The following is a 19478-nucleotide window of genomic DNA, read 5'->3' on the forward strand; positions in this document are numbered from 1 at the left end:
CCTCTTTATCATTTCCATCTGAATGCCTATTAGGCATTTTGAATGTACAATGGCCAGACAGAAAATTTTGTGACAATGGCCAGACAGAAGATTTTGTCACCCACCAAAATATTTATTCCCCATCTCAGGAAAATCACATGAACATTTATCTGGTTACTCAATCACAAATCTGTGGTCATTATTTAAGCCCTCTCCTTATTTTTTCTTATATTCAATCTCTCAACGAGAACTCAAAGCTCGATTTCCAAAGCAAATCCCCCTTCCGTCCATGACTTCCCTTTCCATTGATGACCTTGTTCAGGCTACCATTGTCACTTTCCCGGACTATGACAAACTCTTACAGTCTCTCTCCCTGAATCCTTTGTTCTCTTCAACCCTTCATTTCCACACTGTAGCAGCACAGCCTTTTACAGATTAAGGTAGATCACTCCACTTTCCCTTTGAATACCCTGGTCTACTCGTGTCTCTTATGTCTCCTTCATTGTGCTCTCTTTGTGACCCCATGGACTGTAGCCCGCCAGGCTCCTCTGTCCATGGGGATTCTCCAGGCAAGAATACTGGAGTAGGTGGCCATTTTCTACTCCAGAGGATCTTCCCAATCCAGAGATCCAACCATCTCCTGTTTCTCTTGCATCTGTAAGTGGGTTCTCTACTATGGTGCCACCTGGCAAGCCCTGGTCTACAAGGCCCTGCATCTTTGGGCTGCATCTTTTGCTTGTGTTTGCTAAGTTGTTTTGGTTGTGTGTGACTCTTTGTGACCTCATGGACTGTAGCCTGCCAGGTTCCTCGGTGCATAGGATTCTCCAGGCAAGAATACTGGAGTGAGTTGCTATGCCCTCCTCCAGTGTCCAACCCGTGTCTCTTATGTCTCCTGCATTGGTTTCCCAGGTGGTGGTAGCGGTAAAGAAACTGCCTGCCAATGCAGGAGATGAAAGAGATGAGGGTTTGATCCTTGGCTTGGGAAGATCCCCTGGAGGAGGGCCTGCAATTTACCCCAGTATGCTTGTCTGGAGAATCCCATGGACAGAGGAGCCTAACAGGCTACAGTCCAAAGGGTCGCACAGAGTTGAACACAGCTGAAGCAACTTGGCACACCACCTGGGAAGCGCTTTGTTCACTAGTATCCAATTACACTCACCTGCTCAGTTTCTTAATACACTGAGGCCCTCACGATCTTTTGCCTTTGTACTTCTCTCTGAAATGCTTCATTTCCAGATCTTTCCACCCTGGCCCCTCTGCTCAGGTCTCAGCTCAGAAGTCCTCTCTGGCTCACTGGTGACACCTTCATTACCACCTATTTAGAGGAGCCCTCCCCTTTCAGACACAGTCTGTGTCTGATACCTCGACAACGTTTATGTCTGTCTATTTGAACGATCTTCTGGTTTGATTTCCTTACTTGAGTTTGATTTGTCTCACTCAGGGCTTCTCAATCTCAGCAGTATTAACATGGTGGGGCAGATGATTCTTTATTGGGGAGGGAGCTTCTCCTGTGCATTAGAGGATGTTTAGTGGTATTCACCCCTTAGATGCCATCAGCAATCCCCCCATCCCCCACTCTAGTTATGACATCCCAAAATAGTCTCCAATCGTTGTCAAATGTCCCCTGGGAAAATTCCACTCTCCTTTTCTGTTGAAAACTTGTCCAGTTCAGTTCAATCGCTCAGTCATGTCCAACTCGTTGCGACCCCATGGACTGCAGCACACCAGGCCTCCCTGTCTATCACCAACTCCTGGAGTTTACCCAAACTCATGTCCATTGAGTCAGTGATGCCATCCAACCATCTCATTCTCTGTTGTCCCCTTCTTCTCCTGTCTTCAATCTTTCCTAGCATTAGGGTCTTTTCAAATGAATCAGCTCTTCGCATCAGGTAGCCAAAGTATTGGAGTTTCAGCTTCAACATCAGTCCTTCCAATGAACACTCAGGGCTGATCTCCTTTAAGATGGACCGGGTGGATCTCCTTGCAGTTGGATCTCTCAAACGTATCCAACCGACATTAAAACCAGGGGTTCACAATGGGGAGCACGTGTACACCCGTAGCAGATTCATGTTGATGTATGGCAAAACCAATACATTATTGTAAAGTAATTAGCCTTCAATTAAAATAAATAAATTTAAATTAAAAAAAAAAGATAGCACAGGCGGGGGAAAAAAAAAAAAGCAGCTTTACAGTGAAGCCGCTTTTTCTTGAGACCCTGGGAGAGGTCCTACAGAGTGTCCGCTTGAGGTGTGTGTGACATTTCCAAAAGTGAGACACTTTTGCTGTCATTGGTTAAGACCAAAGTTCTCCTTGCACTAGCACATGTGCTCAGTCACTCAGTTGTGTCTGACTGTTTTGCGATCCCATGGACTGCAGCCCTCCAGGCTCATCTGCCTGTGGAATTTTTCAGGCAACAGTACTGGAGTGGGTTGCCATTTCCTACTCCAGGGGATCTTCCTGGGCCAGGGATTGAACCCACATCTCTTGCATGCCTCCTGCATTGGCAGGTGGATTCCTTACCCTTAGTGCCACCAAATTTTTCTTCACTTCCCCACTGGGTGGGTTGTGTTAAAGTGACCATGGGTATGTTTGAGATTTAGGCAGATTGGTTTAGTTGAACTTAGAGGGATGTTTGAATGTGGTTCACAGCCACTTTCTTGAATAGCAAAGTTATTTCTAGTTGTCCTGGTAAGGAGAGGCTCTTTACCTGTAGTGGTTCCCCGGTCCATTGCTCTGGTTCACCTGACACATGAAAGTCAAGGCCAGATGTCACATCCTGATATGAATATGTCCCGTGGCACCTAGTATGTGGATTGACGTGTGAAGAGAGAGGTCTGTGGAAAATTCTACTAGTTATTAAAAATAAAAATATTAACAAAGGAAGATTTGTTTATGCTTTCAAAATGAGAATTATCTCCTGTCAAGAAGATGGCTAGTGCTGTACCATATATTTTCTTCTTCCATGGAAATCACGCAACATAAAATTTTCAGAATTTTTTTGCTATTCATAGGGCACACTCTGCAGCAGAATTATCTCTAGCAGCTCAAATATGAAAGAAATTCAATAAAGGCATTCCCAAATTGACAAAAATACTAAAAATGTCACTCTCAATAACAAATACTGAAGCTGAACTAAACTTTGGTTAAAATATCAATAACGAAAACAATTTGCATCAACCACACTTGAGGAAAGACTAGAGTATCTTCCTATTTTGTTTGAAGAGAAAGATATTCAAGAATCTTCATGTGAGAAATGATCAAAGACCATGCAGTCAAAAAATGTAGGGAAAAATACTATGGGTAAGTATTAGGAAGGTAGTTAATTAAAACGTTACACTATTTTTCAAAACTGTTATGTATTTTTGCACATTTGTGTTATTTGTGTGTGTGTATGTGTGTGCTCAGTCATGTCCAACTTTTTGCAACCCCATGAGCTGTAGCCCACCAGGAATCTCTGCCCAGGGATTCTCCAGGCAGGAATACTGGAGTGGATTGCCATTTCCTCCTCCAGGGGCTCTTCCCAACCCAAGCATTGAAGCTGCATCTCTAGTGTCTCTTTGTGTTATTTGCCAGGATTTAAAAGTTATTTGTTCATTTTTTTTTCTTTTGTTTTTTAAATTGGTATTAACCTTTGTACCTAATTTTATTTTAATAATTTTTGATACTCTTATTTAAGGTGGTCTCCCCAAAATTACATATGCTAGAGGCCCATGCAAACTGGAAGCCTCCAGAAAGCAGATAACTTGGGTATCGGTAATCTACATTACTCTGTGTTGTTTACTAAGTTCTTCCTAGTTCTTGGTGTATACACAGCTCACAGCACACTCTCAGAACACAAATGTATGATTGCTGTTAGACATTTTGTGCTGGAAGCATTGAGCCTCTCCCAGAAACCTGGAAGCTTCTGGGAGGGCATGCAGACTAGATTGCCTACAACTTCAGTTGAAAGGGTGAAGGCTGGCAACTTTCAGGAGGTGGGTCATGTTGATGTAAATAATCAATAAAATGATCAGTGATAGAATTGAGAAAGAGCTTTATTTGAGTGTAACTGAGGACTATAGCTTCAGAAATGCAGATTCAAAAAACACCTGAATTGCGTTCCACTGGACTACAAAATGCATGGATGCTCAGTCATGTCCAATTCTTTGAGATCCCATGGACTGTAGCCCACCAGTCTCCTCTGTCCATGGGATTTTCCAAGGAAGAATACTGGAGTGGCTTGCCTTTTCCTACTAGAGGGAGTGTTCCTGACTCAGGGATCAAACCCGTGTCTCCTGTGTCTCCTGCATTGGCAGGAGGATCCCTTACCACTTTGTCACCTAGGAAGCCCAGACTACAAGATGGGGCAGGCTGAAATAGGCAAAAACTGCCAGGCTGCATAAGTTGTTTGCAAGGATTAGTACTGAAGTTGACGAGAGGTAACGGTGCTCATTAAGTAAGGGTTGTTCGGGTGCAAAGTGGTTGCATGATTACAAGGGGAGACACCTTGAGACCATCAAGTTAAGGCCAGCTGCTCCTAACAGATGTTGCTTTGAAAATGACTGGTGGTGCCCTTGAGTTTGATACAGTTTAGAAAATTCAAGTTCTCAGTGACACAGGAAAAGGGCCTGAAACCACATCCACAACACCTGCATGGCTCCGTTTTAAATACCTGAACCACAGTTACTCCATTTTGATTTTTAGATGCATTTAGTGAATGGTTAAAACAGATGTACAATGCATACTTGACACAAGATAAGCTGTTCTAGCTAGCATAACATTAAGGCCAAATCATGTATAAGACAAAATGACTTTTCCATACCTTAGTATGTGAAAATTTCTTTCATCAAAGCTTTCAAAATATAAGATTTCCTCGTTTATATTTTTGTGAGCTTGTCGACTGTCTTATCATATTCAACTGAAATCTCACTCCCTCCAAAACAAACAAAAACCAATCTTGGGTGAGTTATACAGTAAGCCATAGGTTCCTCATTGGTAAAATATGGACTTAAAAGTATCTATTATATGGGATTCTTTGTGCTGGGTATTTCTTGTGGCAGACTGGTTTCTCTAGTATGGCATGCTGGCTTAGTTGTCCCATGGTATGTGGGATCTTAGTTCACCAACCAGATACTGAGCCCATGTCCCCTGCATTGGAAGGTGGATTCTTAACCACTGGACCACCAGGGAAATCCCTGTATGGGATTCTTGATGGAATTAAATGGGATAAAGTATGTGAATTCCCCAGTACAGTGGCTGGTATATAGTAAGCGATAATGAAATCTTAGCTACTATTATTCTGACCTTATTCATGGAGCATTTGTGTCTGTAAAATCATAGTTATTGATACTATTGATGCAATGTGGGTTTTTTACACTTTTCACAGGCTCATCAAAGGCCTAATATAGAGTTAGTTACAGTGGTGAGGGATCCGTGTTCAAGGTCCACAGACATGGAGGAACACAACCTCTACCGGAAGTCTCCAAGCTAGAAGAGCCTTTTGTCATGTGTCTTCCGAAGCAGGCATCCTGACAGGAGCGTCTTCAGTATCCTCAAAAGTAATGCTTAAAACTCCAAGTAGCCAGAATTTCATGGTATATATATTGAAATAAATTGTAGTGCTTGAAAACAGATTTAGCATACTGTCTAGATTTCTTTTCGCTTGGACTCCATTTCTGTAGAATATATTGCATTGGGCAACAACAGACACAAAGACAATGAGATTCTTTCAAAAACAATTGCTTATTGAGTCCCAAACCACAGGGCACAATCCTCCTGAAATTCCTATAACATAGAATGACAGAACCTACATGAGGATAAAAACACTAAAATCAAACTTTGGTGTTTCCTGGTATTGAAAGCAAACTTTTCCCCCCAGTTTCCTTTCTGGTTGAAAGGCTTGAGAATTGACCTTTAAAATTACAGCCTACAATTTAAATTAGATCAACATGACCATGGAGATAAAGTAATGGAAACTCAGTGATTTGTTAGAAATTAGGGAGCTAAAGCTTTGATGTTACAACTTTGATTTTTTTTTTTTAGAGCAAAGTATTGAACATCAAATAATGTATCATTCCAGAATGTCAGGTTTTTACCTTTTTCTTGGTGGAAATTTGAGTCTTCTGACTCTAACATGGAAAGATTTTGTGGCAGAAAATTGACCTTTCTGAATTTTGCTTTTGAATTAAATTAAATAGAATTTCATCTTGCATTGCTGCGGAGGCCCTGAAGCAAGGAGATATTTTACAATTTAATATGAAATTTATTGAATAACCCCACAAGCATTTATTGTGCACCTAGGTAATGCCTGATACTGTGACAAATGCTAGGCATTGAATTTTAAAAACCTGCTCATCCTTTAAGGAGCTTACCATCCAGAAGAGGCTGGAGTGCACCAGAAGGTGTGTGTGGTGCTGTGAGTTGGAATGAGAGCGTCACTGGGTGTAAATGACGGAGTGGTGAGAAAAGACATGGAAGGGAGATGTTTAAGAAGATACAGAGTGAAGTAAGCTGGAAGGAAAAACACCAATACAGTATACTAACGCATATATATGGAATTTAGAAAGATGATAACAATAACCCTGTGTACGAGACAGCAAAAGTGACGCTGATGTATGGAACAGTCTTATGGACTCTGTGGGAGAGGGAGAGGGTGGGAAGATTTGGGAGAATGGCATTGAAACATGTAAAATATCATGTATGAAACGAGATGCCAGTCCAGGTTCAATGCACGATACTGGATGCTTGGGGCTAGTGCACTGGGACGACCCAGAGGGATGGTATGGGGAGGGAGGAGGGAGGAGGGTTCAGGATGGGGAGCACATGTATACCTGTGATGGATTCATTTTGATATTTGGCAAAGCTAATACAATTATGTAAAGTTTAAAAATAAAATAAAATAAAAAAAAATAAGAAGATGCTTGGGACTTGCCTGTTAGTCTGGTGGTTAAGACTCCATGCTTTCAATGCAGGGGGCACAGGTTTGAACCCTGCTTAGGTAACTAAGAACCCATATGCCACTTGATGCCTTAAAAAAAAGAGCAACCTTTTTGACAGAGGATTTGGTGTTTTTCAGGTGTCTGGAAATGAGAAGCAGAAAGGCAGGGTTTCGGTGAAGCAAGAGTTAAGAGGTGAAGCAAGACTTTTGCAGTCTGTTATTCAGCCTAGTTCCATAAACAGTGAGAAGACACTGGTAGGGTTTTCAAGTCCCAGAGACACACAATGATATTTGCAATAAAGAAAGATATTGTGGCTGAGGGGTGAAAGCAAGACAGTGTAGTAAACACAAACCAAGTTAGAATGTTTCAGCTCCAGCTATCTCATAGACTCAGGACTTGTCCAAGCATTTATCATCTGAGAACAAAAACACATAAGCCAGGGGTGAAAAATAAACTTTTACAAATTAAAACTGAGTGATTATTTATATTTCAAAGATATCACTCCCTTGATTTATTTAATTCAGGAATTACTTTCCAGCAGAGAAAAGAGAATTTGATAGCTTCATGCACATTAAAAAGACTTTTTATAGTTTTTATGTCAATTTTATTTTATTTTTTAAATCAATTTTATTGGAGTATAGTTGATGTACAATTGGTTTCTGCTGTTCAGCAAAGTGAACAGTAAACACACATGTATACATGTATATATATATATATATATATATATATATATATACTTTTTAAAGATTCTATTCCCATTAGGTTATTACAAAGTATTGAGCAGAGTCCCCTGTGCTGTACAGTAGGTTCTTATTAGTTACCTATTGTACATACAGTTGTGTGTATACATCAATCCCAGTCTTCCAATTAATCCCTCCCCTCTTTCCCCCTTGGCTTCCCAGGTGGCACCAGTGGTAGAGACCCCACCTGCCAACGCAGGAAATGCAGAGATGCGGATTTGATCTCTGGTTTGGGAAGATCCCCTGGAGTAGGAAACAGCAACCTGCTCCAGTATTCCTTCCCTGGAACATTCCATGGACAGTGCAGCCTGGCGGGCTAGAGTCCATGGGGTCGCAAAGAGTGGACACCACGGAGCACACACGTGCACGCAGCATAATTTCCCCCTTGGTAGCCGTAAGTTGCTTTTCATATCTGTGACTTTATTTCTGTTTTGTAAATAGGTTCATTTGTACCACTGTTTCGATTTCACGCGAAAGCTATATCATGTGATTTTTGTCTTTCATTAGCATTTTAAAAACACATTTCTGTTTTTCCTTCTCTCTCTCTCTATTTTTCTTAAAGTTAGATACATCTAGGTTAATAAAGACTGATTTTGGGAGGAATCCTGAGAAATGACCTAGGAAGAAGTCTGTGGAATGACCACATTTAAATTACTTCAGTTATTCTACAGTTATTCTACTTTAAATACAGCATCCTTCAGAGAAATTGTTTTCCTTATTGAGCAACCTCCTTACTCAACTCTCAAGGAAGGATGCCCAACTCAGAGACCTCCTCCTTTAGTTACATACTGCACTTTCCTTGGCTTTTACTCAGGTTTTCCATTTCTCTTGTCTCTTGATCTCACTAACATAATCTTGATACAGTAAGTCTCCTAGATGTGAACCTTCAAGTTGAGAACTTTCAAAGATGCAAACATGCATTTGCATGTCGAATCTAAGCTAGTTCGCATGTCTGGCGTATATTGTCATGGGCGTGCATCCTCTACAAAGGGTTTTCTGTATTTTACTGTACAGATACTGTGTCCTGGGTCTCCTGCATTGCGGGCAGATTCTTTACTATCTGAGCCACCAGGGACTCCCCACAAATGCTGTATACAGTACTCTGATACAGTATCTTTTTTAAATTAAATTTTTATATTGTATTGGCATATAGGTGATTAATAATGTCGCGATACCTTCAGGTGAACAACGAATGGATTCACTCATACATATACACGTAACCATTCTTCCCTAAACTCCACCCGCCCCGACCCAGGCGTCCACATAACACTGATCAGAGTTCCCTGTGTTGTACAGTAGGCCCTTGTTGGTTATCCATTTTAAATATGGCAGTGTGTACATGTCCATCCTTAACTCCCTGACTATCCCTTCCCCCTAACCTTCCCCCTGGTAACCATAAATTCATTCTCTAAGTCTGTGAGTCCGTTTCTGTTTTGTACATAAGTTCATTTATATCATGTCTTTTTAGATTCTGACAATCTCTAGGTTCAGTATCTTTATTTAATGCCCAGGGTATCTGGAAGTAAGCATAAAAGCAGATAATACAATATAGTCAATTGTGTTAATTGGGTTGTTGTTGTTGCTCATGTCCTCAGTCATGTCCGACTCTTTGTGACCCCATGGACTGCAGCATGCCAGGCTTCCCTGTCCTTCACTACATCCTGGAGCTTGCTCAAACTCATGTCCATTGAATCGGTGATGCCATCCAACCATCTCATTCTCTGTCATCCCCTTCTTCTCTTGCCTTCAATCTTTCCCAGCATCAGGATATTTTCCCATGAGTTAGCTCTTCATATCAGGTGCCCAAAGTATTGGAGTTTCAGCTTCAGCATCAGTCCTTTCAGTGAATATTCAGAGTTGATTTCCTTTAGGATTGACTGGTTTGATCTTGCAGTCCAAGGGACTCTCAAGAGTCTTCTCCAGCATCACAGTTCAAAGTCATCAGCTCTTCGGTGTTCAGCCTTCTTCGGAGTTTCCTGGTGGTTCAGACTGTCAAGAATCTGGCTGCAATGTGGGATACCTGGGTTCAATCCTTGGGTTGGGGAGATCCCCTGGAGAAGGGAAAGCCTACCTGCTATTACTACTAATAATACTAATACCAAAATCTAGTATTCTTGCCTGGATAATTCCATGGACAAAGGAGCCTGGCAGGCTACAGCCTGTGGAGTTGCAAGAGTTGGACACCACTGACAACTTTCACTTCATTTCAGCATTTTTTATGGTCCAGCTCTCACATCCACACATGATTTCTGGAAAAACCATAGCTTTGACTAGATGGACCTTTGTCGACAAAGTAATGTTTCTGCTTTTTAATATGCTGTCTAGGTTTATCATAACTTTTCTTCCAAGGAGCAACTGTCTTTTAATTTCATAGCTGCAGTCACCATCTGCAGTGATTTTGGAGCCCAAGAAAATAAATTCTCTCACTGTTTCCATTGTTTCCCCAACTATTTCCCAAGAAATGATGGGACCAGATACCATGATCTTTGTTTTTTGAATGTTGAGTTTTAAGCCAGTTTTTTCCACTTTTCTCTCTCACCTTCATCAAGAGGCTCTTTAGTTCCTCTTCACTTTCTGCCATAATGGTGGTGTCATCAGCACAACCTTATCAGTTGATTAGGTTATTGATATTTCTCCTGGCAATCTTGATTCCAGCTTGTGCTTTATCCAGCCCAGCATTTCACATTATGTACTCTGCATATAAGTTAAATAAGCAGGGTGACAATATACAGCCTTGATGTTCTCCTTTCCCAATTTGGAACCAGTCTGTTCCATGTCCTGTTCTAAATGTTGCTTCCTGACCGGCATACAGGTTTCTCAGGAGGCAGGTAAGGTGGTCTGGCATTCCCATCTCTTTAAGAATTTTCCACAGTTGGTTGTTAGTTGGGTACCGAGGCTAATTTGGCAGGACTTACAAACAAATTGGACTTAGGATCGCACTCTAGGAATGGAACTCATTCATATGTAGGGGGGTTACTTCAAGGGAAAGACAAGAGGCAGAGAACCTGAAAGCCCCCAGGGTGTTATCATTGATCGGCATCAAGGATGTTTTCTCCCGCTGGTCCTTGTCTCTCAGGACAGGAGACAGAGAAAGTTATTCAAGCTTATCGGAAGTACATGACAAGAGAAACACATGAATGAAAAACAAAGTGAACGACAAGAGAAACAAATCTACTTTTTGAGCAGTAACTCTACTGCCCGGAGGGACCCATCCATCAAAAAAGAGTTTGTTAGAGAGGTGAAGGCCCTAGGCGATTTCTCTGGGAGACGGCACTGGGAGTCTGGGGAGAAAGTCTTGGGGTGCAGTTGACACTAGAAGTACTGGGCTCGTGACTGAATTGACAAAGATGCTCCCTTCCAAGGCTGTGGCTCCCTGCCTGCTGCTCCTGGTAGCATCTGCACAGCCCGTTATTACCTTCTATGGTACCTTCTACAATATAGAGTTACCTTGTATGGTAATAATGTGACAGCCACACATTCTCAAGCTGTCAGCATTATTTTGTGCAACATGGTTCTCCCTTGAGATCTCTGTGTGCCGCTCTCAGGAGAGGGAAGCAGGCAGGATTCACCCCTCTGTTTCCCTTTTCTTCTCTTTGATCTTCCAAGTTCCCTCTCTCAGCACCTGGCTATCATTCTCTGCCTAAAGACCTGTCATGTCCCTTTCTTGCCATGGGCATGCCTCTCTATTCTCCTTCCTTCAGATGTACCTCCATGTCTTAAGTCAGGGTTCCTAGAGGCAGAGCAGGGATTTGGAGGCATGTGATGTCCTGAGGGAGGGTCTGGTGAGAAGGGGAGGGGGGTGAGGAAGCAGGTGGGGAAGGGAACCCACTGATGGGCGCAGTCTTGGCTTGTATGCCATGGAACATGACCTGTACCACAGGGTCCCTTCACCTTGAGATATGGGAGCCACCATTTCTACCACATTTCAGTGAATGACTGGCTGCCCCAAGTAGAGGGTGAAGGCTGCCTAGGCTCCCAGGCAAGGCTGCTTCCATTAGACTGAGGATGACTGTCTGCAGCAGGTGCATGGGTGAGCCATTAGCAGCCAAGGCTCAAAGCGCTGGAGGGTAGGTTAAGCTGGAGGACACATTAACCTGGGTGAACTATCTGCAAGGGGCTTCGCAGGTGGCACTAGTGGTAAAGAATCCACCTGCCAATGCAGGAGACAAAAGAGACTTGGATTCAATCCATAGATTGGGAGGATCCCCCAGAGAAGGCAACGGCAACCCACTCCAGTATTTTTATTTTCCCAATTTATTTATTTTTTTGATTGAACAATAGTGGCTTTATAGAATTTTGTGGCTTCCTAGCAACTATCTCGTGGTTTCTTGTCAAACATCAATAAAATTCTGTACAGCAACTATCCTTCAATTTGTCTGAAGAATCCCATGGGCAGAAGAGCTTGGCGGGCTATAGTCCACAAAGCTGCAAAGAGTGGGACATGGCTGAAGTGACTGAGCATGCATGGATTGTCTGCAGAGGGGTCAGGGCGAGGAAACAAGTACAGCTACTACATCTACTCTTCGCTTTATGCCACAGTTTCATACTAAGCTTTAAGAAATGATAAATGTCTACCTTGTTTCCAGTTGCAGGGGTGTTTGTGAGGTGTTCAAGACTGGAGGGAAGACCAGGATGGTGGAGCCACAGGCATTCTGCTGGACAGCTGTGGGGAATGCTTTTAGGCAGTGGTTGGGATCATCCTGGCATCTCACTTGTCATAGTCACATAATATAACTGGGGTCCCAGCGGTAGGTCTGGTGGCTTGGTCAACCACAAATACTTCTTGGTGAACATCAGAGCGATTTCTTCAGGTGGCTCAGTGGTAAAGAATCCACCTGCCAAGCAGGAGACTCGGGCTCAGTTCCCTGGTCAGGAAGATCCCCTGGAGAAGGAAATGGCAAACCACTCCACTATTCTTGCCTGGAGAATCCCATGAACAGAGGAGCCTGGTGGGCTACAGTCCATGGGGTCACAGAGTCAGACATGACTTAGCAACTAAACAACAACAATAAGACATCAGGGCTGTGTGATGTGATTTGTGCTTTATATACATCTTTTTATTGGAAGGATTGATGCTGAAGCTGAAGCTCCAATACTTCGGCTACCTGGTGCGAAGAGCTGGCTCATTAGAAAAGACCCTGAGGCTGGGAAAGATTGAAGGCAGGAGGAGAAGAAGATGACAGAGGATGAGATGGTTGGATGGTATCACCAATTCAATGGACATGAGTTTGAGCAAGCTACAGGAGATAGTGAAGGGCAGGGAAGCCTGGAGTGCTGCAGTCCATGAGGTCACAAAGAGCTGGGCACGACTGAGTGACTAAACAACAACAACAATATATCTCCAGGGAGCTTCTTCTCCAACCCTCCACCATGCACATGTCCATTCCAGACACAAAACATGTGTCCCCTGCAGCTAGTCTCTGGGATCCTATAGTAGAGGTGGATCCAGATTTTTGCAGTTCCTTCCATAGTTCCTGGACATGCAGGTGTGATTTTATATTTCCATAAATGGAGCTAACAGTACCAAAGAGGCAGAACTTAGTGAAGTCTTACACTGAGGTTTTGTTAAGCTCAAAAGTGTTGATGTGATGCAACTTGATACATGATCAAGACCTGGTCAGTTTTGTTAATGATGCTGTAAAACAACTCTGGCACTGCAAGGTAGCTCAATAAAATACAAAGGAAGAGTGTTAATAACCTCTGATCTAAATGCTCCAGGAACAGGTGATTCATTTGTCTAGACATGATGCTTCAAGTTGAACATCTGTTATTCTTTTATGGGTTTAGAACATTTTCAATTTCGCATCAAATCTTTCAGTGATTACACTGTATGATGTAATTCCCATTTGCTATGTCTCCATGAGGAGATACTAAATGAAGTCTTAGAATGCTGATGTTACCTTTCCCCAACAGAGACAAGGATTCCTCATCATTTGGATTGACTTGGTTGGCCTGGCTTGTTTACCAAGATAAAAGGGAAACATTTTAATTACACATTTGAGAAAGTACATCAGAGCATCATATTATCACTAGAACAATTATTATCCCCACTGTGCCTTCTGAAATTAAATTAGCGGGGGAGAAATGGGCCTCTTAAATTAAAATCCATTTCAAACTCACCGCTGAAGGTAACTGTTAGAGATGATACACAGGGAGGAAGTGGTACTAAGAATGTTCAGCAAAGACAGGGTCAAGTCAAATGTGTCAGGAAAGCAATTAATAATATTCTCCTTTCTTCAGGCAGTTGAATCAAGGTCAAGAGGAAAGCTTGATTCTTTTGAAATTCTTCCATCATTTCTGTACCTCAGACTTTGGACATTGGGTGTTCACTTGCAGAGTTTTCTCCTTCAACAACATAAAGGGACCAGATATTAGGAAGTAATAGTACTTTAGGAAAGTACTTTAGGAAAGCAGAAACTAAAAATTATTTATCCTTTTTGGTTGGTTCAAAAACAGTAAAGGAAGCGTGTGCTTGTTTGTTGAAAATAATTCAAGTAACACAGAGATAATATGGTCAAAGCGAAAGTTCTCTTTCATTCTCTAAATACCCTGTCATTTGCCAGGATAATCACTAATAGCAGTACAGTATATATCCTTCTCAGTTCAGTTCAGTTGCTCAGTTGTGTCTGACTCTTGGCAACCCCATGAATCACAGCACGCCAGGCCTCCCTGTCCATCACCGGCTCCCGGAGTTCACTTAAACTCACATCCATAGAGTCAGTGATGCCATCCAGCCATCTCATCCTCTGTCGTCCCCTTCTCCTCCTGCCCCCAATCCCTCCCAGCATCAAAGTCTTTTCCAATGAGTCAACTCTTCGCATGAGGTCTGGGTATAGAATAAATAATGTACTATATATATAAAGTATATAATATTAGCCATATAGTACCTTTAAGACATCTAATTGTTTAGTGATGATGGCCTTAGCCTATAAATAGCCAGTGTTGTGGCTGGACCAGCCCTTGGGGTTCTTATTATAATTGCAGGACATCCTTAGAAATAACTACCAGGGAACTTTGAAAATAGAACAAAGTTTTATTACTCATAGATCTTGGAGGATACATAGATCTTGGGGCCACACAGCAAGGGAGAAATAGAAAGAGAGAGAGAGGTGCAGAGAGAAGTGGATTCTTTACCAGCTGAGCCACTAGGGAAGCCCTAAATGAACATGCACCATACAGCCCATGGAATTCTCCAGGCCAGAATAATGTAGTGGGTAGCCTTTCCCTTCTCCAGGGGATCTTCCCAACCCAGAGATCAAACCCAGGTCTCCCGCATTGCAGGCAGATTCTTTACCAGCTGAACCAGGGAAGCCCAAGAATACTGGAGTGGATAGCCTATCCCTTCTCCAGTGGATCTTCCTGACCCAGGAATTGAACCAGGATCTCCTGCATTGTTGACAGATTGTTTACCAACTGAGCTATGAGGGAAGCCCCGGAGAGACACAGAGAGAGAGCAAAGAAATTTGGGAAACTTAGGTTTCTGTCTTTATTGGGGTCAAAGGTGGGGGCATAGGGTTTGCTAGACTGACTTTTTAAAGGTGAATTTAAAACACAGGAGTAGAAGTTTAAAGTGTGGTAAGAGAAAGAACAAGCAGCCCAAATGGTCAGTTATGGAAATCAACCAAGATCCTGTAAGACAAAGGAGACTATGAGTATCTTGGGGTGGTGGTGGGGTGAAGAGACTCTGGTTCTTGATCTAGTCTGTAGCTGGCTTTCTGTTTATTGCATAGAGTCATCTTTGAAGTAGATAGCTTGGCAATCAAAGCTTAAGTTAAGCACTCACATTACAAAACCAAAACAGAAACCCAGCCAACTGTCAGCACTTACACTACAATAATGTGTGGTGTATAATGAACTATTTGTTGTGATTGTTAATCACTGAGTTGTGCCCAACTTTTTATGACCCCATGGACTATAACCTGCCAGACTCCTCTGTTTATGGGATTTCACAGGCAAGAATACTGGAGGGGGTTGCCATTTCCTCCTCCCAGGGATCTTCCTGACCCTGGGATCAAATCTACAAATCCAGCTTCACAGGTAGATTCTTTACCACTGTGTCACCTGGGAAGCCCAGAATATATTATACACAATATATAAATAGTAAAAGTATACGGTGGTAAAGAATCCACCTGCCAGTGCAGGAGAGGCAAGAGGCTTGGGTTCGATCTCTGGGTCCAGAAGATCTACTGGAGGAGGAAATGGCAACCCATTCCAGTAATCTTGCCTGGAGAATTCCATGGACAGAAGAGCCTGGGAAGCTACAGTCCATGGGGCTGCAAACCATCAGACATGACTGAGTGACTGAGCACAGACATAGTACTAAGCATACAATTAATAAGAGAGCGCTAATTCTCTGTGAATATCACCTTCCAGATAAAACTCAGAACTGTACCATTTGAACCAGACTCAAATGAAAAATTAATATCTATATACACAAACTTTTAAAAAGTAAAATAATATTATATTTTACATACTATTTACCATTTTCCTTTTTCCTTATAAGAACGCCTTGGGCAATGACAAGCAGGAAAAAACGTTTAGGGTTTAGTCACAGAAAATGCATTAATATCCCTAATATATAATACCTTTCTAAAATTTGGGAAGAAAATGTACAACCACCATTTAGAAAAATGGGCAGGAAATTAAACAGACATTCTACAGGAAAAGAACTGCAAATGTCCACTAAACAGGAAAGTGAGCTCAATCTCATTATAAATTGTATAGATACATAGCCTGCACTGGGACAGTTTCTCACTTAGCAGATGATCAAAGCCTACAAGTTTGATGCATCATCTGTTGGCAAGTAGAAACAGGTATGTTCACTCATTGCTGGTGGGAATAAGACAATAGACAATCTTATGAGAGCAATTTGACAAGATCTAATAAAAGTGTATATATGCCTTTTGATCCAGCAATTTCATATCCATGAAAAATTTCACCTCAGCCTTTGACGAAAAACAGGGAAATACAAATTTACATCTGAACAAAGGTGTTTATTACAATAGTTTTCACGAGCAAAAGACTGAATACAACCCAATTCTCTATCAACAAAGGGCTATTGGAGTAAACACACACTGCAACTGTAAAAAAATGAGTAAAATCTTGTTGTATTGGTATATATGGTTTACAGGGTACATAGTGAAATTGCTAAGTCTTGTCTGACCTTTTGCAACTTCATGGACTGTAGCCTACCAGGCTCCTCCATCCATGGGATTTTCCAGGGAAGAGTACTGGAGTGAGTTGCTATTTCCTTCTCCAGGTGATCTTCCCGACCCAGGGATCAAACCCAGGTCTCTCTCATTGTAGGCAGATGCTTTACCATCTAGCCACCAGGGTACAGAGGTCACTGAAAAAATTATGGACATACCAAAGTATACAGGATATATTATTTATTTCAGGAAAAGTGATATACACACATAGACCAAAGTCGATACCAATGGTGGCCACTTTGCTTTTAATTTTGTTTTGTTTATTTATTTATTTATTTTTTATTTTATTTTATTTTTCAACTTTACAATATTGTATTGGTTTTGCCATATATCAACATGAATCTGCCACAGGTGTACACGTGTTCCCCATCCTGAACCCTCCTCCCTCCTCCCTCCCCATACTATCCCTCTGGGTCGTCCCAGTGCACCAGCCCCAAGCATTCAGTATCGTGCATCAAACCTGGACTGGTGACTCGTTTCATATATGATATTATACATGTTTCAATGCCATTCTCCCAAATCATCCCACCCTCTCCCTCTCCCACAGAGTCCATAAGACTGTTCTATACATCAGTGTCTCTTTTGCTGTCTCGTATACAGGGTTATTGTTACCATCTTTCTAAATTCCATATAAATGCGTTAGTATACTGTATTGATGTTTTTCTTTCTGGCTTACTTCACTCTGTATAATAGGCTCCAGTTTCATCCACCTCATTAGGACTGACTCAAATGTATTCTTTTTAATGGCTGAGTCATACTCCATTGTGTATATGTACCACAGCTTTCTTATCCATTCATCTGCTGATGGACATCTAGGTTGCTTCCATGTCCTGGCTATTATAAACAGTGCTGCGATGAACATAAGGGTACACATGTCTCTTTCAATTCTGGTTTCCTCGGTGTATATGCCCAGCAGTGGGATTGCTGGGTCATAAGGCAGTTCTATTTCCAGTTTTTTAAGGAATTTCCACACTGTTTTTTTTTTTAATTGAAGTATGATTGTTTTACAGTATTGTTTAGTTTCTGCCCTGCAACAGAGTGTATCAGCTATATGTATACATAAATCCCCTCCTCATGGACCTCCCTCCCACCTCACCCCACCATCTCCAGGTCATCACAAAGCACTGAGTTGAGCCCTGTTCCATACAGCAGTTTCACACTATTTATTTTACACATGCTAGGGTATAAATGGGGCTACCCTGGTGGCTCAGTGATAAAGAATCTGCCTGCAATGTAAAAGATGCGGGTTTGATCCCCAGGTCGGGAAGATCCCCTGGAGGAGGCCAGGGCAACCCACTCCAGTATTCTTGCCTGGAGAATCCAATGGGGTGAAGAGCCTGGTGGACTACACTCCACAGGATTATGCAGAGTTGGACACGACTGAAGTGACTGAGCGCACAGTTATATAGGTCAATCCTAGTCTTCCAATTCATTCCACCCTCCCCTTACCCTACTGTGTCAACATGTCCATTCTCTATGTCTATGTACCTGTTCCTGCTCTGCAAATAGGTTCATCTGTACCAGCTTTTTAGATTATGCATATACACATTAATATGTTTGTTTTCTCTTTCTGACTTCCTTCTGACTTATTTCAGTCTGTTATGCACCAAATATTTTTGTCCCCCAAATATTCATATGGTGAAATACTAACCTGCCGTGTGATGATATTAGAAAGTAGGACTTTGGGGGTTGCTTAGGACATGAAGGTGAGGCCTTCATGAGTGGAATTAGCGCCTTTATAAAACAGACCCAAGAGAGCTTCCCTATCCCTTTGCTCACGTCGGGGCACAGTGAGAAGGTGGTCACCTATGGACCAGGAAAAGCGCTCTGCCCAGACACCAGTTCTGGTAGATCCTTGATCTTGGACTTCCCAGCTTCCAGAACTGTGAGAAGCAAATGTGTTTTGTTTAAGTCACCCAGTCTATGGTTTTCCATTCTAACAGCCTGAATGGACTAAGGAGAAAAGAATAGAGAGGAGTGATAGAAGCTAGACTTTTCTGAATGTACTTTTTAAAAGTAAACAAAAGCTAAAAATTCAGAAGGTCATCCCTAAAATAAATAAGTGAATAAATAAAATTTTGTTCTTTTGAAATAAATAACAACAAAACAAATATATCATTGTATTAATGTCCTTGAAAAAAGTGAAAGTGTTAGTCATTCAGTCTTGTCTGACTCTTTGTGACTCCATGGACTGTAGCCCTCCAGGCTCCTCTGTCCATGGGGATTCTCCAAGCAAGAATACTGGAGTGGGTTGCCATACTCTCCTCCAGGGGATCTTCCCAACCCAGGGATCGAACCCAGGTCTCCCACATTGCAGGCAGATGCTTTACTACTGAGCCACCAGAGAAGCCATGTCTTAGCAACCCAAAATTTCATCATAAAATGATTGCAATCATAGAATTAAAAGTATTATGAACTCATGGTTTATTTTTCTCCATCCATGAGTGTGTTTCCAGAGAAAAGTGACAGAAGTTGTGAACGAGCCAGTAGCAATGAGCATCCTTAGCACCTAAACTCCCTTTCTAAATACCTCATCACCCTAAGTTAACCAGGAATCCCTGGGGGCAGAAATGTATAACTGATGATCTGGGGACTGGAGATGTACAAGGCATGCCTAGAAGATTTCTGACTTT

This window comes from Bos mutus, chromosome 20 (genome assembly GCF_027580195.1).
Source record: "Bos mutus isolate GX-2022 chromosome 20, NWIPB_WYAK_1.1, whole genome shotgun sequence".
Classification (NCBI taxonomy): Eukaryota; Metazoa; Chordata; class Mammalia; order Artiodactyla; family Bovidae; genus Bos; species Bos mutus.